Source organism: Castor canadensis, chromosome X, assembly GCF_047511655.1.
Source record: "Castor canadensis chromosome X, mCasCan1.hap1v2, whole genome shotgun sequence".
Classification (NCBI taxonomy): Eukaryota; Metazoa; Chordata; class Mammalia; order Rodentia; family Castoridae; genus Castor; species Castor canadensis.
In genome coordinates, this window is record NC_133405.1 from 27,895,087 (window position 1) to 27,913,192 (window position 18,106).

The window sequence follows — 18,106 nt, forward strand, 5'->3', positions numbered from 1 at the left end:
AGAGGATGAATGTGGTACCTGTATTTGTATTCAAGTATAAAAACAAAGTGAGGAAACGAGTTGGAATTTTTCTACAAAGTGAAGAAGTGGGGATGAGGGAGAAGGATGGAAGGAATGAATCCAATTAGGATATATACATATGTAAATGTCACAATGTACCTCTCTGTACAACTATCATATTCTAATAAAAAATAAAATCATTTACTGTTCTGATCTAGAAACTTTCACACTGGGGGGAAGGGGGAAGAAATGACCCAAACAGTGTACACACATGTGAATGAATGACTAATTTAAAAAAAAGAAAAAAAATTTTTCTGCTGGAAAAAAACTGTGGTTTAATAGTGACCAACAAATAATATGAATGCAGATGACGTATGTCAAGTATTCTCACTAATTTTCCAAGAAATATGAAGTGTGTATTTAGTTGCAAAATAAACAAAGTGACTTGATTTTAATCTTGGCCAAAAGGGAGGGGGCCAGAGAAGTCAAATTAACAATGTTATTTTCAGTGGTGCCTATAGGGTATAGTTGACTGTAGAAAATATGAAACCAATTGGTAGTTTACTTGTGATCTCAGGAAGAGTAAGTCATGCATCTAACAGTATCTGACCTAAACAGAAACACACATAGATTATTTACAAGTCTTTTGTCCTGTTACCATAGACTGTTAAAAATGGAAGAAAGAAGAGAAATTTGTATAGTCCAAATAGTCCAAATCCTTCACTATATGTTTATATTTTAAAACATTACTAGGAGAAGTGTCCAAGTTTGCTTAACAAGTTATTGGCAGAGCAAGGACAAGAATCCAGGTTTTTTTGTTGTCTAATCTCTAATCCATTTGTCCCTTATATCATGACTCTGTATCAGCATTGACTAGTGCGTAATGGAAATATGGTATTCCCTAGACACTGTGATCGTACTTTCCCTGTCTCCTTCTACTAGTCTTCAAAGCTGGGACAATGCAGCTGTGATTTGTAGCTCATTCCTAAATTAGATTCTAGGAGCAAATATAGTGACTATTTAATTATTATCTTGGTGACCAAACAAAAAGTCAGACCTACCACTCCAACCTAATGCCTTATTACTAATTTTCTCCTTCTTATTTATTTATTTATTTTTAAATAAATAAATAAATAAATACTTACATATGTATACATTTTTAGAGCTCACCCCCCCACCCCCACATCTGGGCAGAATGTGTTCTGCACTCTAGTTCTCCAATTTTGTTGAAGAAAAAAACATAAAAATAAAAGATAATAAGAAAAACATGGCATTCCTTCTTTCCTTTCACTTTCAATAATTACTTTACCTTACAGGAAATGTATCTTTGTCCTTTTTCCCTATGCTTGAATGACTAACTTGTCTACATCTGTGTGTACTTTGTTCTATCGTTCTGAAGACTGGAATTCTACTTAATTTCCTGGGTTGAAACTAAACTAATGTAAGTCTCTCCTGTGTTCAACTGCTGCACTGTCTAGATATTTGTTTATTTATTAAGTGATCCTTATATAAAGTTTTCTTATTTCAGATATTACTCATATGACTTTGAAATCATCTTCTGGTCCTCTTCATGAAACTAGCCCATTATTCTGAGATTGCTTGAATTTTCTACTGATAAGAGTTGCCCTGACTTTTTATCTCAATTCCAGTTGGTCCATCATTTTTTTCTTTCTTTATCAAGTCCTACCACTGACCATTCTAAGTCCTATATTCAAAGGAAAATTTCTTTAGAGCTATTGAGTACCTTTTGTTGGGCCATGTAAAGCAGTAAGAAGGAAAAAGAATATACCTTCTTTGATCAAAGATTTTTCTATTACAGTTGCATGTACTGCTTAATAAGAGACTAATATCTCATTGGTACATATTTGTCAAATTCCCAGTATTCCCTTGACAATAGAGATAGTCAGGAAATTAATCACTGAATTAAGGTCAGTAGTAGTATTGTTGAAAGAGAAGGCAGAAATAAGAGAAAGTGTCACAAGGGGTGAATATGAACAAAGTAGGTTATATGCACATGTGGAAATGTCAGAATGAAATCCCCATACTGTGTGCAGCAAAGTATATGCCAATAAATATGTTTTAAAATGTGTCCTGATCTTCTTCTGCACTTAGAATCAATTGAGAGATAGACTCAGGTGTGAGAAAAAATGAAATTCCAAAAATCAGTGTTTTTTACAATTGAAAGCTAAATTGGAGGATGTGACTTACATTGTTTGAACTTGTCCACTCAGTCATCAATAACTCTAGACAACTACCATTCTTACCCTTCGGGGGGGAGGAGAGAGAGAAAGAAGGAGACTCTTATTGTATGTCCTAGGTAGCATGACACTATGCATACTTTCTGAAGAAATGATACAATTATATGTCAATAAAGTAAAAAATGAATAATTAAAGGTAGATTAAAGAGGTGGCTAAAATAACTACTCCTCCCAAAGAAGAAGGGAATTAGTGTAGCCTGATGAAAGATAGATATAGGCTTAAAACTGTTTGCTAATGTGATTAAAACACTTGTATTAAAAGTTCCCAAGGTATGAAGACCATATAGGAAACAATTTAATGTATGGTTTGATCAGGATGGCTGACGTAAATGTGTGCCCTTGTTTTTACTTACCAGAAAGCTTAACCTCTCCAAGCTTTTATTTCTACAACTAAGAAATGAGAAAAATCTGTGTCTACTATGTCTAGTGATGTGTAAATAAAATTACCTCTTATCTGCTCCCTCTAAAGTATATCAAAGTGGAACACAGATGGAGGACTACATGTCAGAATGCAACTCTAGAAAGAAAAACATTCTCGTATTTTCTAAATAGGTGTGAAAATATCCAGTATAACTGGGTAATGTAGCCAAATCTTATTTTTCTATTAGAGCAGAAGTAGATTTTTTAGTACATTCACTAGGCCTACTTCAGGTGCATTTTATAAATTTTGTTTCCTCTCCATCTAAAAGTCATTAATCAAAGCATTAATTGATGCTTGAAATAGTGCAGGACCTGCTATTTCATATTCATTATTAATCAAATTATTTATTCAACACAGTAATTCTACATAAGCAACACAAATCTCTAGCAACCACTCACGTTATCCAGAGTCTGAAATTTATCATAGTGATACTGATCAAATATTTTATTAGGGTAATATTTATAAAATGTACCTGAAGGTGAAATTATTTCATTCTTGTCTTCAATTTTGGTAAAGTAATTTGGTGTGTGCTCTCTTTCATTGCTGAAGACAATGTTACCCATCTACTCAGTGTAAAATATTCATATTAAGTCATTTCTCAAGAAGCAGTATGATATTATATTGATGCCTTATAAATAATCAGTGATGATATATATGCATTTATAATATATGTAGTTAGTGTGAGGTCTAATCTGTGCCAGAGACAAGATGCTATTTCAAGTATAGCATAAAATGGGTGTCAAAAGTTTTATTAAGTGCTTACTTTATACAAGTTTTTATAAAAGGTTTATTAATACTAGCATTGCAAAACTCAGTCATCAATGATAATTTGGCTGGTAGAATTTGAAATATTTTGCTTTGGTGAGATCAGCATATTTGTATTTCTGCTAATTCTGCATGACAAGTGTAATTTTTATAAGTTTCAGTCAATACACCCTTTCACATTAAGAAGCAGTGGGATGAACTTAGGGATCCTCAGTCCAAATTCTCCTTCAAGCTCTAATGTTTAGCAAGTCATTTTTTTTGTTTTGGTCTCTCAGGTTTTGGTGAGAAGATCCTGAGAGCATTACAGTAGATAGTCCTACATTATTTGCACATGAACAACTGTGAGAGAATAGTTTTAAATGTCTGATTCTTTATATTAAAATATTTTTGAAAACTGAATGAAATTTTATTTTAAAAAGGTGTAGATTTTACATAAAAATAAGTCAGTCAAACCAATGTTCTTTAAGAACAGTAGAGAATCTAGGCTCTAGAGTTTTTTCATTGGGAAACTATTCATTTGAAGTTTCAAGTTTATATAAATTATATAATAATTTGATTGTGCTATTTATATAATTATCATGTATTTTCTATCTACTAACTTTAAGATAGATAGGTTAATAGGTGAAAGATTAGATAGATAAAGGTAGCAAAGGAGATAAAATTGATTTTTTTTATGAACCGTGTAGTACTCCATTATCTACATAATTTTTCTAATTGGTTAAAATCAACACTATTGTATTATATTTTAATATTTATCCATTTGTTTTCATTAATATATGTCTGCACATTAACATATGTTCTGTGTGGCTTCAAAAGATAATTTAATAATGTTATCAATTGTAATTAATAAATAATTATTTTCTTTCTCTTTTTATACACTATGTTTCTCTGTTCTTTTTATTGCCAGTTCTATCATCTGTTGAAGTGATCCTGTTTGCATTATGCATTTCATTCATTGTCCCTTTCTCTACTAGTTTGGATTTTATATATTCTGTTTATATTATTTCTGTCATTTCCTTTACATTTTTAATGTGTGTACTTAACTTAAAATTATTCTAAGTAATCAATGTTTTTATCTTCTTTTCCAAAATAATACATATCTTAGATTACTTTAAATAACTTATAGCTCTTTCCATTGTTCATATTTGTGGTGCCTACTTACTCATTTCAGTTGAATATTATTATTTAAACCTGCAAAAATATTTGTTAGGCATATACAGAATTACCCAATAGTTTTAAAATTTACCAACATAGTTTTCCAATTTGTTTACCATTGCTTTTGTCTTCCAATTATACTTCAATGTGAAAGAAATAAAGTATTTTTCTAGGAATAAACTACCCAATTTTGTAAGTTTGAAATGTCCTCATTTCAGTCTCTTTCTTTAATAGCACTTTAAATGAACTTATGAATTTAGATTGATAGTTAAGTTCTATCCACATTTTGAAGATTTTTTTTTATTTTTAACATTTGTTTGTGTTGATAGGAAGCTTTAGGTCTTCTCTACAAACTTTAATCCTTTCTTTGTCTTAGAAATATCTCATTTCAATGACTTAATGTGTTCCATGTGTAGTTTTGATGGTTTTTGCAAGTTGTTTAGTACCTTAGTACTGAGCACATTTGTCTTTCTTCAATTCTTAAAAACTCCTTTTCAATTATTTTTAAGAAATTTCCACTTTCCCATCTCCTTTATTTTCTCCTTCTGAAACTACTGTTAGGTTTTACTTGATTGCATTTTCTTTTATAAAGTCCCTCATATTGTTTCCATTTCTCTTCCATCTCTTCCACATCATCATTGCTCTATGATGCAATAGACTTATTTCCTCAAGTACATAGTCTTTTTCAATAAGTCTTTTTTCAGCTCTGTCTAGTACACTTTTATCTTTCTCTCAAACTATTTATACAAATGCTTGTGCCTAAATTTCAAGATTATTTTTTCATTTTTCAAGCTTGACTGTATGGTATCTACAATTTTTCCTTGATTCTTTTAAAGTGTCTTTTACTTTGTTCTATTATATTTGGTTCACATAATGTTACTCATTGTGTTTTTTATTTGCTTACTACCTCATATTGGTTTCTTACCATATGTAACCTCATCTTCAGAGTAATTATTTTACATGATTCTTATCTAACATGGATTATGCAGATTTACTTCAAGCTGTTTCACATTTTCTTCTTTGATCTCGGATTCTTAATATTTCTAAGGCTACTTTTTTATTAATTTATTTGTGTTCAATTTTAATTTTCTTTGTATATATCAATTGGTTTCTTTTCTGCTTTGGTCATTGGCATGGGCTTCTGATTTTGTGCAGGTAATTTTTTTTCACAGTATGGTTAAGAAGGCCAACTTTCTTACTAAGTCCCTAGGGGAGTGAGTAGACATAATTTAATGCCCATATTAGTGAAAATTCCCTCCTACCACTTTTTATAGATATTTGGCATTCATTTCTCAGCCATTTAGTATTTCATAACCTTGACACATTTATTTACATCAGTATAAAAATACTGTATTTAAAAAATATTCCTGAGTTTGTTATTCCATTATTCATATGAACTCCACTCTCATGGCCTATATATACCCATATAAGCCTATACAATTCTCAAGCATTTAGTTCCAACCTGAGCTACCGTCTACTTCAATAACTAATTATTTTCTATTTACAACATTATGTCCACCAAATACCTAAAACCACATTTCTAGAACAAATTACTTTTCTTATTGCTTTATTCCCTTGTATTTCTTATAGTAAGCCCTTTACTACAATGCACACTTAAGAAAACAAATGCCAAGCCAATTGTGTCACATGCCAACAACAGAAGATTATATTATATATATATATATATATATATATATATTTAGTAAAAAGAAAAACTGAAATAGGAGACCTTTTACCCAAATATTTAACTTATATTTTTGAGGTATGAGAGAATTGACGACCAGATTTCTGCCAACACAAGTGTATATAAAATTAATTTGATCCTGATCTAACTAGAATAGATTGTAGCTTGCAATTGTTCTTAGTGTAACAATCTTCATATTGTTGTGGGAGTTTGCTAGCTGAGATACAGGACTCTTGAGGCAATTAACAGGAAACAACGCTTTATTGTGCCAGCACCTACTCAGCGGACTCATGTCCAAAGGCTGAGCCCCGAGAACAAAGGGGTCTCACCTTGTATACCTTTGCAAGCAAGCAGGTTACAGAAGCAAAAATCAGAGTCTAATCCATATATGGTTACATTTAATTTTATTGGCTACTTTATCCTAGTGCTATGTGGCTTTCCCCTCCTTGGTGCTATGTGACATTCTTCATGTTCAGATTTCTCAGGTTTTATCTCTCTGCTATGCCATCCCTACCTCCCTGCTACTTTATCAGGACTCAGGCTTAATCTGCTTTCTTTTGTTCCTCCTCTCTGCTACATTAATATCAGTGTATAATGCAATATATTATGAGTTTCAAAAAAGTAAGATAATGCTTAACTGGAGTGTGAGAACATTTCAAGTTAGCCTAGTAATGAAAAGGCATGTACAATAGATTTTGATGTTAGATGTTAAAGAAGTATGTATTTCTGATGAATTTCTTACAGACAATGGTTGACATAATGAGAGAGGGTATTTTTTGTGAAAAGAACAGACTAAAAAAATCACAAATATGGGAAATTGACCAGAATTTTCAGAGCCCAATAAAGGATGAGCAACATGAAGGTAAAAATCCTTTGCCAAATTTTATTTATTATATTTTTGGTACCTAGCACTGTATGCTGCACATAGATTTTGATTAAAAACATTTTGTAAATAAATGGATGGTGACCAAAAATCAGTAAAATCAACACTATTGGGCAATAATCTTGAGAGACAAACTATAGTGTGGAGGTTTATAAAATGGAGTGTGGAGTTTAGAAATGGATGCAGGAGAAATAATTATAAATATGTCTGAGTGAAGAAGAAGGAAACTAAACCATGGTGTATAAGCTTTCATCTCTGTATTGAAGGTCTTATAGTTTTCCAAACTCTGTCATTATTACCTAAACCAATATGCAATGTTCCATATGGAAAAAAGGCAACAAACAACACTCATATATTACCCACCTTGTACTCTTCTGGGAGCTGAAACTTGGGATGGATTTTGTATCATCTTCCAATGAGTATAGCTCCTAACACATTTATGAATTTAAGTCCATTAAAACAAAGTATTCTTCAGAATAGAGGAAAAATGCTTTATAGCTGTATGATAAACAGTTTTACTCTATATTTACTTATAATTTTCCAGAATAAGATGGATTCATTGCAGTCTTATCTCACTTATTTGTAGTAACCAAAATATTAATTAAAAATCTAAAAACTATTAATAAAGCAATAGCAAATTATTAAATTTGCTTGGTTTTCTGTTATAATTTATTCATCATTACTTTTTTATACTGAATCTTGTTTTCTTTTTTAAGCTTTAGGTCTTATTTTTTTTTTACGTTTATTTTAAAAGAATGAGCTCTACCATTTCCCCCTGCATTGTCATAGTCGATTTGTTCTATAATTTTCTTGGGCACATTTTGTAAACAATAAAGAGTTTAATGTAAGTGCAAGTGGAAAGTTATAAACATCAAATTATCATCACCAAAATATACGTGCATGTTTGCCTTATGTTCTGTTACCTATCCTGCTGCCAAATGGAGTTTTTGTCCTTTCATATTGCTTTTTAACAGCAAGGAATTCAAAGCAACAGGAGACTGTGTTCATTTTTTTTGTCTTTTTGCCAGTCTGTTCTTTAAAGCTATATCTTTCCTTTGGTCAATGAGATTTGTTTAAATATTATACTAAAAGATTTTTTAGCTAACCATCCTTCATACATTCATTCTTTATACAGTGTTCAGAAATTGCATTTTACTGAAATACGCAGAGCTTTTTTTAGTGATGACTGCTAGATTGAGCTTGTTAAAATCTTACCAGCATTTTTCTGTGTGTTGTTGAGACAGAAGTCCTTTCACTGATTGCTTCTCATTTTCCTTACTGATGGCCCCCATCAGACTGACAGTCTCAAAGCTAATTAGTAGAGCTTTGTTCTTGACTACTCATTTCCTCAAATTCTCTGCAAGAAGAAAACATGAATATTTTGTGAAATTCAACTACATAAAGGATAATCATATAATAATAGTAAATACGCTATGGAGATTTGAATAGATTTGATATATAGAAAACTAATCTATAAATCCATAACTGGTAAAGAAATAATCACCATCAAGGAATCTTAGATAACACCCATGATACCAAAGTACTGATTGGAGTTACCAAAGGCTCTTTCTTCCAAAAAAAGGTAGAAAATTATGGTTCTCCATGGGCCATTGAGCCAAAGTATCTTTGAACTGGTCATATCTTGTATTTTGGTTTTGTCTTTAGGAACTGAATACATTAGGCCCAGGAACATTCTCATCTGTACAATCTGGATAATAATAACAATCCTGATGCTTTTAAAGGTATTATATGAAAATTAAAGAGCACAAAAGGACATTTAAGTGTATTGCATATAATTATGAAGTTAATTTGTACAAATATCTTGGCCTAGCACCCTGCATACAAAGTAAGTTCTTAAAAAAATTTGTTATTGTTCTCATATCACTTCTATTGCTGTGTAGTTACTGTTATTATCATAGTTACTGAAAAATTCCCATATAATAAATATAGGATACTTATAATATAGCTAGAGTGATTGCATTGCCTCACCCTTTGTCTGTTTTTATCACGCTTATGAAGAAAATAAAAAATACTGAAAAGTCAAGGACAAATAGGCTCAATAAATGTAGATCAGTGTCAACCCATGTTGTATCTGTTTACACTCTCAGGATGAAATAGACTTTGGTAGGCATAGAGATTGTTCACTGATTTGCAATTTACTTTGATTTGGAGACAGCACTGGTGCCATATTTAAGATGTCAAAGTTGTAAAGTCACACTTTGATGTATTTCTTTTGATTCAACATTTGACAAAAAGAGAAAAGAAAGTGACTGTTTACATAGTAACAAATTTCTATACCTGGTTATCCAGCTCAGGTAGTACATCTGATGTGAAGGTCCTGAAAAGTTTTCTGCATAAGGTTTTCCATTTATTATTCAATGAATAGGCAATATGTCCAGGATCAGGATCCTAGAAAACAACTTTTATTCAGTGCAGTCCAAAATTAGCACACTTGTTAAGTCTTTTTTTCTTAAAACCAACATAAAGTGTCATGGAGTTTTTCTTTAAAATTCATTTTAATTAAAATCTTCTGAGGTGAATTGTATTTATGATTTGAGGTGTTAATAGGTTTTTCTGGAGTATTCTTTTCATGCAGTCTTTTAATTCACATTTATTTATACAGTATTGTCACACACAAAAATTTCACTTTTAAGGAGTTTTTCTCCTTTGAAACGTCTGCCTCATTATCTTTTCTATCTCATATGCTTTATAATATAAAAATAGTGCTCGTATGCAATCAGAGCCAATGATGATATTCTTCTGAACCTAGATAATTTTAAAGTCTTACACAAAGTTCTAGATCTGTCCTTCAAAACTGAAAAAAAATACAGCCCCTTTTTGGATGAAGTTGTTATCAGAGTTAGTAAATCAATTTGTATCTTTTTTTTCTAAAGAATCATCTTCTTAAAATGAAGTGGTTTTATAAAGCTATGTAGTAAAGTGAAAGTACGCATAAATTCTATAACATTAGTATACACAAAAATTACAATACTTCAGTTACTGTCAGGAATCAATCTGAAAACATAAATTAATCCTCCTGACAATTCTGTTATGGAAAAAGACAGTTTTCATTTGAAGTCCTTGCTGACAAGGCTGCAATGTTATTAATACAAAGCATGCCATTTAGCCTTAAGCCCTACATTTTAGCAACTACACAAAATGTAGAAAAGTTAACATCTGCCTTCTATTATCTTATTCAGGCAGTCCTTAAGCACATCTTGGGATCCCAATGTGTGCACAAAATGCTTTGTTAGATTCTGTGAGAGGCTACCAAAGAAATCACAGGCATGACCCTTGGCTGTGGGGAATTTGCAATGTAGTTGGGAAAATAGAATGCAGTCCCAGAACACAATTTAAAGAAATTTACATAAAAATTGTGCAAAAAAGGTGACAAATAGAAACCAAACACAAATTGTGTTTGTAGAGAAACATATATGTTGGTCTGCAATAATAGGGCTAGGCATTTGTGTGATTTTTTTTTCAGGTCTTAATTCTGTGTATTTTACTGTAGCCTTTCTGATTTATTACAGGAGATCACACAGAAGCTCTATAATGAACCAGAAAATTGGGAGATAATAAGTCATTCTGACAGCCATTCATACCACTTCTGTTCTGCTACATCTTTCATCTCAGATGTCCTTTTTTAAAGCCCAAGGCCAGTCCTGTCTATCTGCTAGTGCATGTATTTTACCTTGTTTGTCTCTAAAAACTGGACAATACTAGATCTATAAATTTTACTTCTGCTTTTATATGCAATGTATTTCTGCTAAAGACTTCTACCCAAATTAGATTTAAGATGGTGGAAAAGTAATGGCAAATATTTCTTTAATTCAAGCACTATTCAGAAATACTAGAATCCCTTCTGTTTTATAAAGAAAGTATCTCTTGAGGCAGAGACATTTTGTTTTATTTTTCTACATTTTTTGTAATATGATATATGTATTAAGCTTTCAGAACAATCTTTTGTTAGGAAATTAGAGCATTTCAAATAAATAATCCTACAGATTCTAGTCCGAGCCCTTTCACTTTGATTTCCCCTTGAACTAAAAGCTATGTGTTTCCATCCTTCTATTTTGTAAGCATTTTGGAAGTTTCCATGGTTGTCCCTAATCTCTTTCACACAGCCTGTTCTATCAGATGACAAAACCAACTCTATCATATCTAATCTGTAGTTATATATAGTAAGCATATCTATATGAAATGGGAGAGAAGAGCCATGTAATTGAGATTATGCTATAGAATTAATGAATTCAAGCATAATTGTTTAAAGTGTTATCTTTGAAACATCTGCATTATAGTAGAATATGGACTCATTTATAAATACAAATTTCTGTACCCTACCTCATAACTAATTGAACTGGAATTGCTGAAGACTTTGCTTTTGTTTATATACTGTCTCTTTATAGAATCTCCTGTATCTGCAGAAATCCTATCAATCTCCTAAGGCTCAACTAATATATAATTAATTGCTTGTTGATAGTGCTGGAGGTCAAATTCAGGGAACTCATCCATGCTAGGCAAGAATTCCAACACTGAGGTACACTTTCATTCCTGAATCTTTTGAGTCCAACGTCTCATTATGTATGCTCAGCTGACCATGAACTTGTTCAGTAGCCTAGACTGGCTTTGAATTCACAATCTTCCTTCCTCAGCTTCCCACCTACTGGGATTATAAGTGTGTATTACCACACCTAGCTAAAATAATGAATTCTATGAAGCCATTCTTAATCCACATCCTTTAAGCAGGTGTGATCTTTCATGAAAGTATGTCACAGGATGCTATAAGGCATCAGAACTGACTGGAGTACACGAAAGCTTAGAGAGAACTGGGATTGGTCATCCAAGAAATGTATGATAAGAAGTATCTAGGATACGCACTTAAATTTATACTTGTACCAGAAAACTTAAGCTGAAAATGTTGCAAATAACTAAGTAATCAATTACATAGACTCTATGCTGGAGGAAGAAACTGGTGGCACAATTTCACAAGGAAACTAAAATAATATGAGTAGCCTTCTAGGCAAAAACATACATAATAAAGGAGAGGAAAGTAGTGGTAGAGTCTTTGAGGGGAGATAGATAACAACCAAATTAAGAGTGCATTTATGAGAATATTGTACAGTAGTGCCATATTGGAATGATGACTATGAAAACAGGAATTTCAGAGAGATATGGAAAACACTGTTCATTACACATCATATTCTAGGTATGAACTCTAATGTTTGGGCCCAACTCCCAACTTAGTCTCTGAAACAATTACATAATTAGCTACATTGTTTTTTTGCTTCAGAATGTCTTCCCCTCCACTGTTCCTCATGGAAACGCTGTCATGTCTTCCACATCACAGAGCTCTACCCAGGATGCTTGGAGCATATTACTCTGACAGCCACACTGACATCTGACTTTGTCTGAACCATTTTATTTAAAAAACATGGGAAGGCACTTTCCTGGTTTCTTTTGATGGAATACTCAAATGCTTTGGGGTAGACAATATCAAGGAATAATCCATATTACTGAGAAAGTCAAGTCCACATTCCTGAGGAAGTAAGGTCTGTCTGGGAGAAAAAGAATGTATAAAGACTTCCTATACTAGCATCATCTGTTTGAAAGACATACTGCCAGCCCACATTCCACTTCTCTTTAATCTGAATCTTCAGCTTGGGGCATAAAATTTTTGATTGCCAATAAATGTCCCTAGTAATTTTGATGTATAATGAAACTTGAGAATCAACAATTCTATATCTACAGAGCTGACCCACATGCTAAGCCCTTGTTCATTCTAAATGCTTCCATTTCATTGAAAGTGCACAGACACATAATGTGTGAATTGAAATTATTTTATCATCATTAAGCAATACCTGCTGTGTCTCCTCTGTGTCTCTGTTCCACTTGTAGGTCCTTAGTTACACCAGTTTTAGACAGAATTCTTAGGAATGACCCACTAAAAATGTAAGGAAAATGAAACCTATAAAATCAGCTGAAATATTAACTGAATGGGATATTTGAGCTTACTTCTAGTCCATATTTCATAGGGAAAGAGCCATTACATTGCAATTTTAAATTCATCAGCTGGAATTTAATTTGTAATATAAATTGTAATAAATTAGACTTTTGCAACACTCCAAGAATATAATCTCAAATGATTGCAGCATATGTAAATTTTCTTTCAATTTCTTTAACAATACATAATTTTTTTAAAATCTTGTTACAGAAAAAAGGGGGAAATATTTAGTTTAAAATCACAATTTTTTTAGTAAGTGCTGCCAAAAAATTATCTTGATTCTCAGAAACATGATTCAACATCCTCTTGGTTCTTATTAGAGATAAGTGATACCTTTATCCTAGAGCTACTTGAAATGTATGCTTTAATATTAGGTTAAACAAAGCACAAGAATAAACCAATTTTGTTATTTACAAAGGAAATTACATTATAAGTACTTTTTTTTTTTTCATTTTTCTTTTATTATTCATATGTGCATACAAGGCTTGGTTTATTTCTCCCCCCTGACCCCACCCCCTCCCTTACCACCCACTCCACCTCCTCCCGCTCCCCCCCTCAATACCCAGCAGAAACTATTTTGCCCTTATCTCTAATTTTGTTGTAGAGAGAGTATAAGCAATAATAGGAAGGGACAAGGGGTTTTGCTGGTTGAGATAAGGATAGCTATACAGGGCATTGACTCACATTGATTTCCTGTGCGTGGGTGTTACCTTCTAGGTTAATTCTTTTTGATCTAACCTTTTCTCTAGTTCCTGGTCTCCTTTTCCTATTGGCCTCAGTTGCTTTAAGGTATCTGCTTTAGTTTCTCTGTGTTAAGGGCAACAAATGCTAGCTAGTTTTTTAGGTGTCTTACCTATCCTCATCCCTCCCTTGTGTGCTCTCGCTTTTATCATGTGTTCATAGTCCAATCCCCTTGTTGTGTTTGCCCTTGATCTAATGTCCACATATGAGGGAGAACATACGATTTTTGGTCTTTTGAGCCAGGCTAACCTCACTCAGAATGATGTTATCCAATTCCATCCATTTACCAGCGAATGATAACATTTCGTTCTTCTTCATGGCTGCATAAAATTCCATTGTGTATAGATACCACATTTTCTTAATCCATTCGTCAGTGCTGGGGCATCTTGGCTGTTTCCATAACTTGGCTATTGTGAATAGTGCCGCAATAAACATGGATGTGCAGGTGCCTCTGGAGTAACAGTCTTTTGGGTATATCCCCAAGAGTGGTATTGCTGGATCAAATGGTATATCGATGTCCAGCTTTTTAAGTAGCCTCCAAATTTTTTTCCAGAGTGGTTGTACTAGTCTACATTCCCACCAACAGTGTAAGAGGGTTCCTTTTTCCCCGCATCCTCGCCAACACCTGTTGTTGGTGGTGTTGCTGATGATGGCTATTCTAACAGGGGTGAGGTGGAATCTTAGTGTGGTTTTAATTTGCATTTCCTTTATTGCTAGAGATGGTGAGCATTTTTTCATGTGTTTTCTGGCCATTTGAATTTCTTCTTTTGAGAAAGTTCTGTTTAGTTCACCTGCCCATTTCTTTATTGGTTCAACAGCTAAGGCAGTCTTGAGAGGAAAGTTTATAGCCATGAGTGCATATATTAAAAAGATTGAAAGATCCCAAATCAATGACCTAATGATACATCTCAAACTCCTAGAAAAACAAGAACAAGCAAATCCCAAAACAAATAGAAGGAGAGAAATAATAAAAATAAGAGCTGAAATCAACGAAATAGAAACCAAAAAAACCATACAAAGAATTAATGAAACAAAAAGTTGGTTCTTTGAAAAAATAAACAAGATCGATAGACCCCTGGCAAACCTGACTAAAATGAGGAGAGAAAAAACCCAAATTAGTAGAATCAGGAACGCAAAAGGGGAGATAACAACAAACACCATGGAAGTCCAGGAAATCATCAGAGACTACTTTGAGAACCTATATTCAAATAAATTTGAAAATCTAAAAGAAATGGACAGATTTCTAGATACATATGATCATCCAAAACTGAACCAAGAGGAAATTAATCACCTGAATAGACCTATAACACAAAATGAAATTGAAGCAGCAATCAAGAGTCTCCCCAAAAAGAAAAGTCCAGGACCTGATGGATTCTCTGCTGAATTCTATCAGACCTTTAAAGAAGAACTGATACCAACCCTCCTTAAACTGTTCCATGAAATAGAAAGGGAAGGAAAACTGCCAAACACATTTTATGAAGCCACTATTACACTTATCCCAAAACCAGGCAAAGACACCTCCAAAAAGGAGAACTATAGGCCAATCTCCTTAATGAACATTGATGCAAAAATCCTCAACAAAATAATGGCAAATCGAATTCAGCAACACATCAAAAAGATTATTCACCACGACCAGGTAGGCTTCATCCCAGGGATGCAGGGGTGGTTCAACATACGAAAATCAATAAACGTAATAAACCACATTAACAGAAGCAAAGACAAAAACCACTTGATCATCTCAATAGATGCACAAAAAGCCTTTGATAAGATCCAACATCATTTCATGATAAAAGCGCTAAGAAAACTAGGAATAGAAGGAAAGTTCCTCAACATTATAAAAGCTATATATGACAAACCTACAGCCAGCATTATACTTAACGGAGAAAAATTAAAACCATTCCCTCTAAAATCAGGAACCAGACAAGGATGCCCACTATCTCCACTCCTATTCAACATAGTACTGGAATTCCTAGCCAGAGCAATTAGGCAAGAAGAAGGAATAAAAGGAATACAAATAGGTAAAGAAACTGTCAAAATATCCCTATTTGCAGACGACATGATCCTATACCTTAAAGACCCAAAAAACTCTACTCAGAAGCTTCTAGACATCATCAATAGCTATAGCAAGGTAGCAGGATATAAAATCAACATAAGTACTTTTTAAAATAGTTTATTATCATGGTTCACAAGGCAACAAAAGTTTCACTGTTTTCCATAATGTCTGTGTTCTCAATTTCCATTCGTTTTTCTTAACAGAATTTCTTCCTCAGAAATGAAGAGTAAATGTCTTAAGACTAGTCTCTAACATTAATTCTGAACAAATGATTTTATTTTCTATATTTGGCATACCTTCTTTTTTTTGACAGTACTAGGGTTTGAACTCAGAGCCTTGTGCTTGCCAGGAAAGTGATATCCCACTTGAATGATACCTCAGCTTTTTTGCTTTTTGAGTTAATTTTCAGATTGGGTCTTGCTTTTTTTGCCCAGGGTCAAACTTGGACTGTTATCCTCTTACCTATGCATCCATGTAGCTGGAGTTAAAGACTTGTGCCACAACACCTTGTTTATTTGTCAAGATGGGGCTTTGTTAATGTTCTCTCTACACTGGCCTCAAACTACAATAATCTTGATCTACCTCTCCTGAGTAATTGGGAACACAGACATGAAACCACCATGCTCAGCCCTGGTATATCTTCTTCAAAGCTATACAGCACCCTTTATAAATAATTCCCTGAAAAACTGAGTACAATGTATATAAATTCAAAAAGATACCTGTTTAAGCTCTTCTAAAAATGGGGGGAGTAGGGAAAAAGAAGAATGGTGGAGCCGTGAATATAGGTGTGATATATCTAATATATTCTGTAAATGCCACAATGTACAAAACAAAATGGAAGGACACTCCAGCAGAATAGAACAAAGAGAAGACAGAATCTCAGAACATGAAGATGAAATGGCAATTAAAGGAAAAACTGAAGAACTATTAGGTAAACAACTCAAAACCTGTGAAAAGAAAATGCAAGAACTCACTGATTCCATCAAAAGATCAAACCTGAGAATCATGGACATTAAAGAATTAGAAGAGGTGCAAGCAAAAGGAATGCGTAATATATTCAACAAAATAATAACAGAAAATTTCCCAAATCTAGAGAAAACTATGCCCATTCAGGTACAGGAAGCCTCCAGAACACCAAACAGACCTGACCAAAACAGAACTATCCCATGACATATTATCATTAAAACAACAAGTACAGAGACTAGAGAAAGAATATTGAAGGCTGTAAGAGAGAAAATACAAATAACATACAAAGGTAAACCCATCAAAATCACAGCAGACTTCTCAGCAGAAACATTAAAAGAAAGAAGAGCATGGGGAGAGATCTTCCAAGCATTGAATGAAAATAACTTCAATTCTAGGATACTTTACCCAGCAAAACTATCATTCAAAATAGATGGAACAATAAAAGTGTTCCATGATAAGCAGAAATTAAAACAATATATGACCACCAAGCCACCACTACAAAAGATTCTCCAAGGAATTCTGCACATGGTAAATGAAAGCAAACAAAACCATGAAAGGCAGGCAATATCAAACCACAGGAGAAGAAAAAGAAAGAAAGTAAAGAATAACACTGATTCAGTCACACATGATCAAACTCTTAATCAACAAAGACAGCTACATGACAGGGATGACCACATACTTATCAATACTAACACTGAATGTTAATGGACTAAATTCCCCCATCAAAAGACATTGTTTGGCAAACTGGATTAAAAAGGAAGAACCAACAATCTGCTGCCTACAGGAGACCCACCTCATTGACAGAAATAAGCACTGGTTGAAAGTGAAAGGTTGGAAGAAGATTTACCAAGCCAATGGTCCCCCAAAATAGGCAATAGTAGCAACACCTGTCTCAGACAAAGTAGACTTCAAACCTGCATTGATCAAATGAGATAAAGAAGGACACTCTATACTAATAAAAGGAGAAATACATCAAAAGGAAATAACAATTATCCACCTATATGCATCCAATGTCAATGCATCCAATTTGATCAAACATACTCTGAAGGACCTAAAAACATATATAAACTCCAACACAATGATAATGGGAGACCTTTATATTCCCCTATCACCAATAGATAGGTCATCCAAACAAAAAATCAATAAAGAAATTCTAGAACTAAATTACACCATAGATCA

General features: G+C 33.2%; 1 long non-coding RNA gene across 3 annotated transcripts in view; it reads right to left on the minus strand.

The window, feature by feature from the left end:
• The window catches only part of LOC141419582 (uncharacterized), a 99,754-nt gene that overhangs the window by 53,634 nt on the left and 28,014 nt on the right, over nt 1-18,106 (minus strand). For 2 of the 3 annotated variants that reach the window (XR_012444223.1, XR_012444225.1), the window contains exons 3-5: nt 13,025-13,107; nt 9,465-9,575; nt 8,382-8,523 (exon numbers count right to left, since the gene is read on the minus strand). This is a non-coding gene — a long non-coding RNA (uncharacterized lncRNA). Of the gene's footprint in view, nt 1-6,387; nt 7,595-8,381; nt 8,524-9,464; nt 9,576-13,024; nt 13,108-18,106 lie in introns of those variants that run through there. The other variant, XR_012444224.1, reaches the window with a different exon arrangement.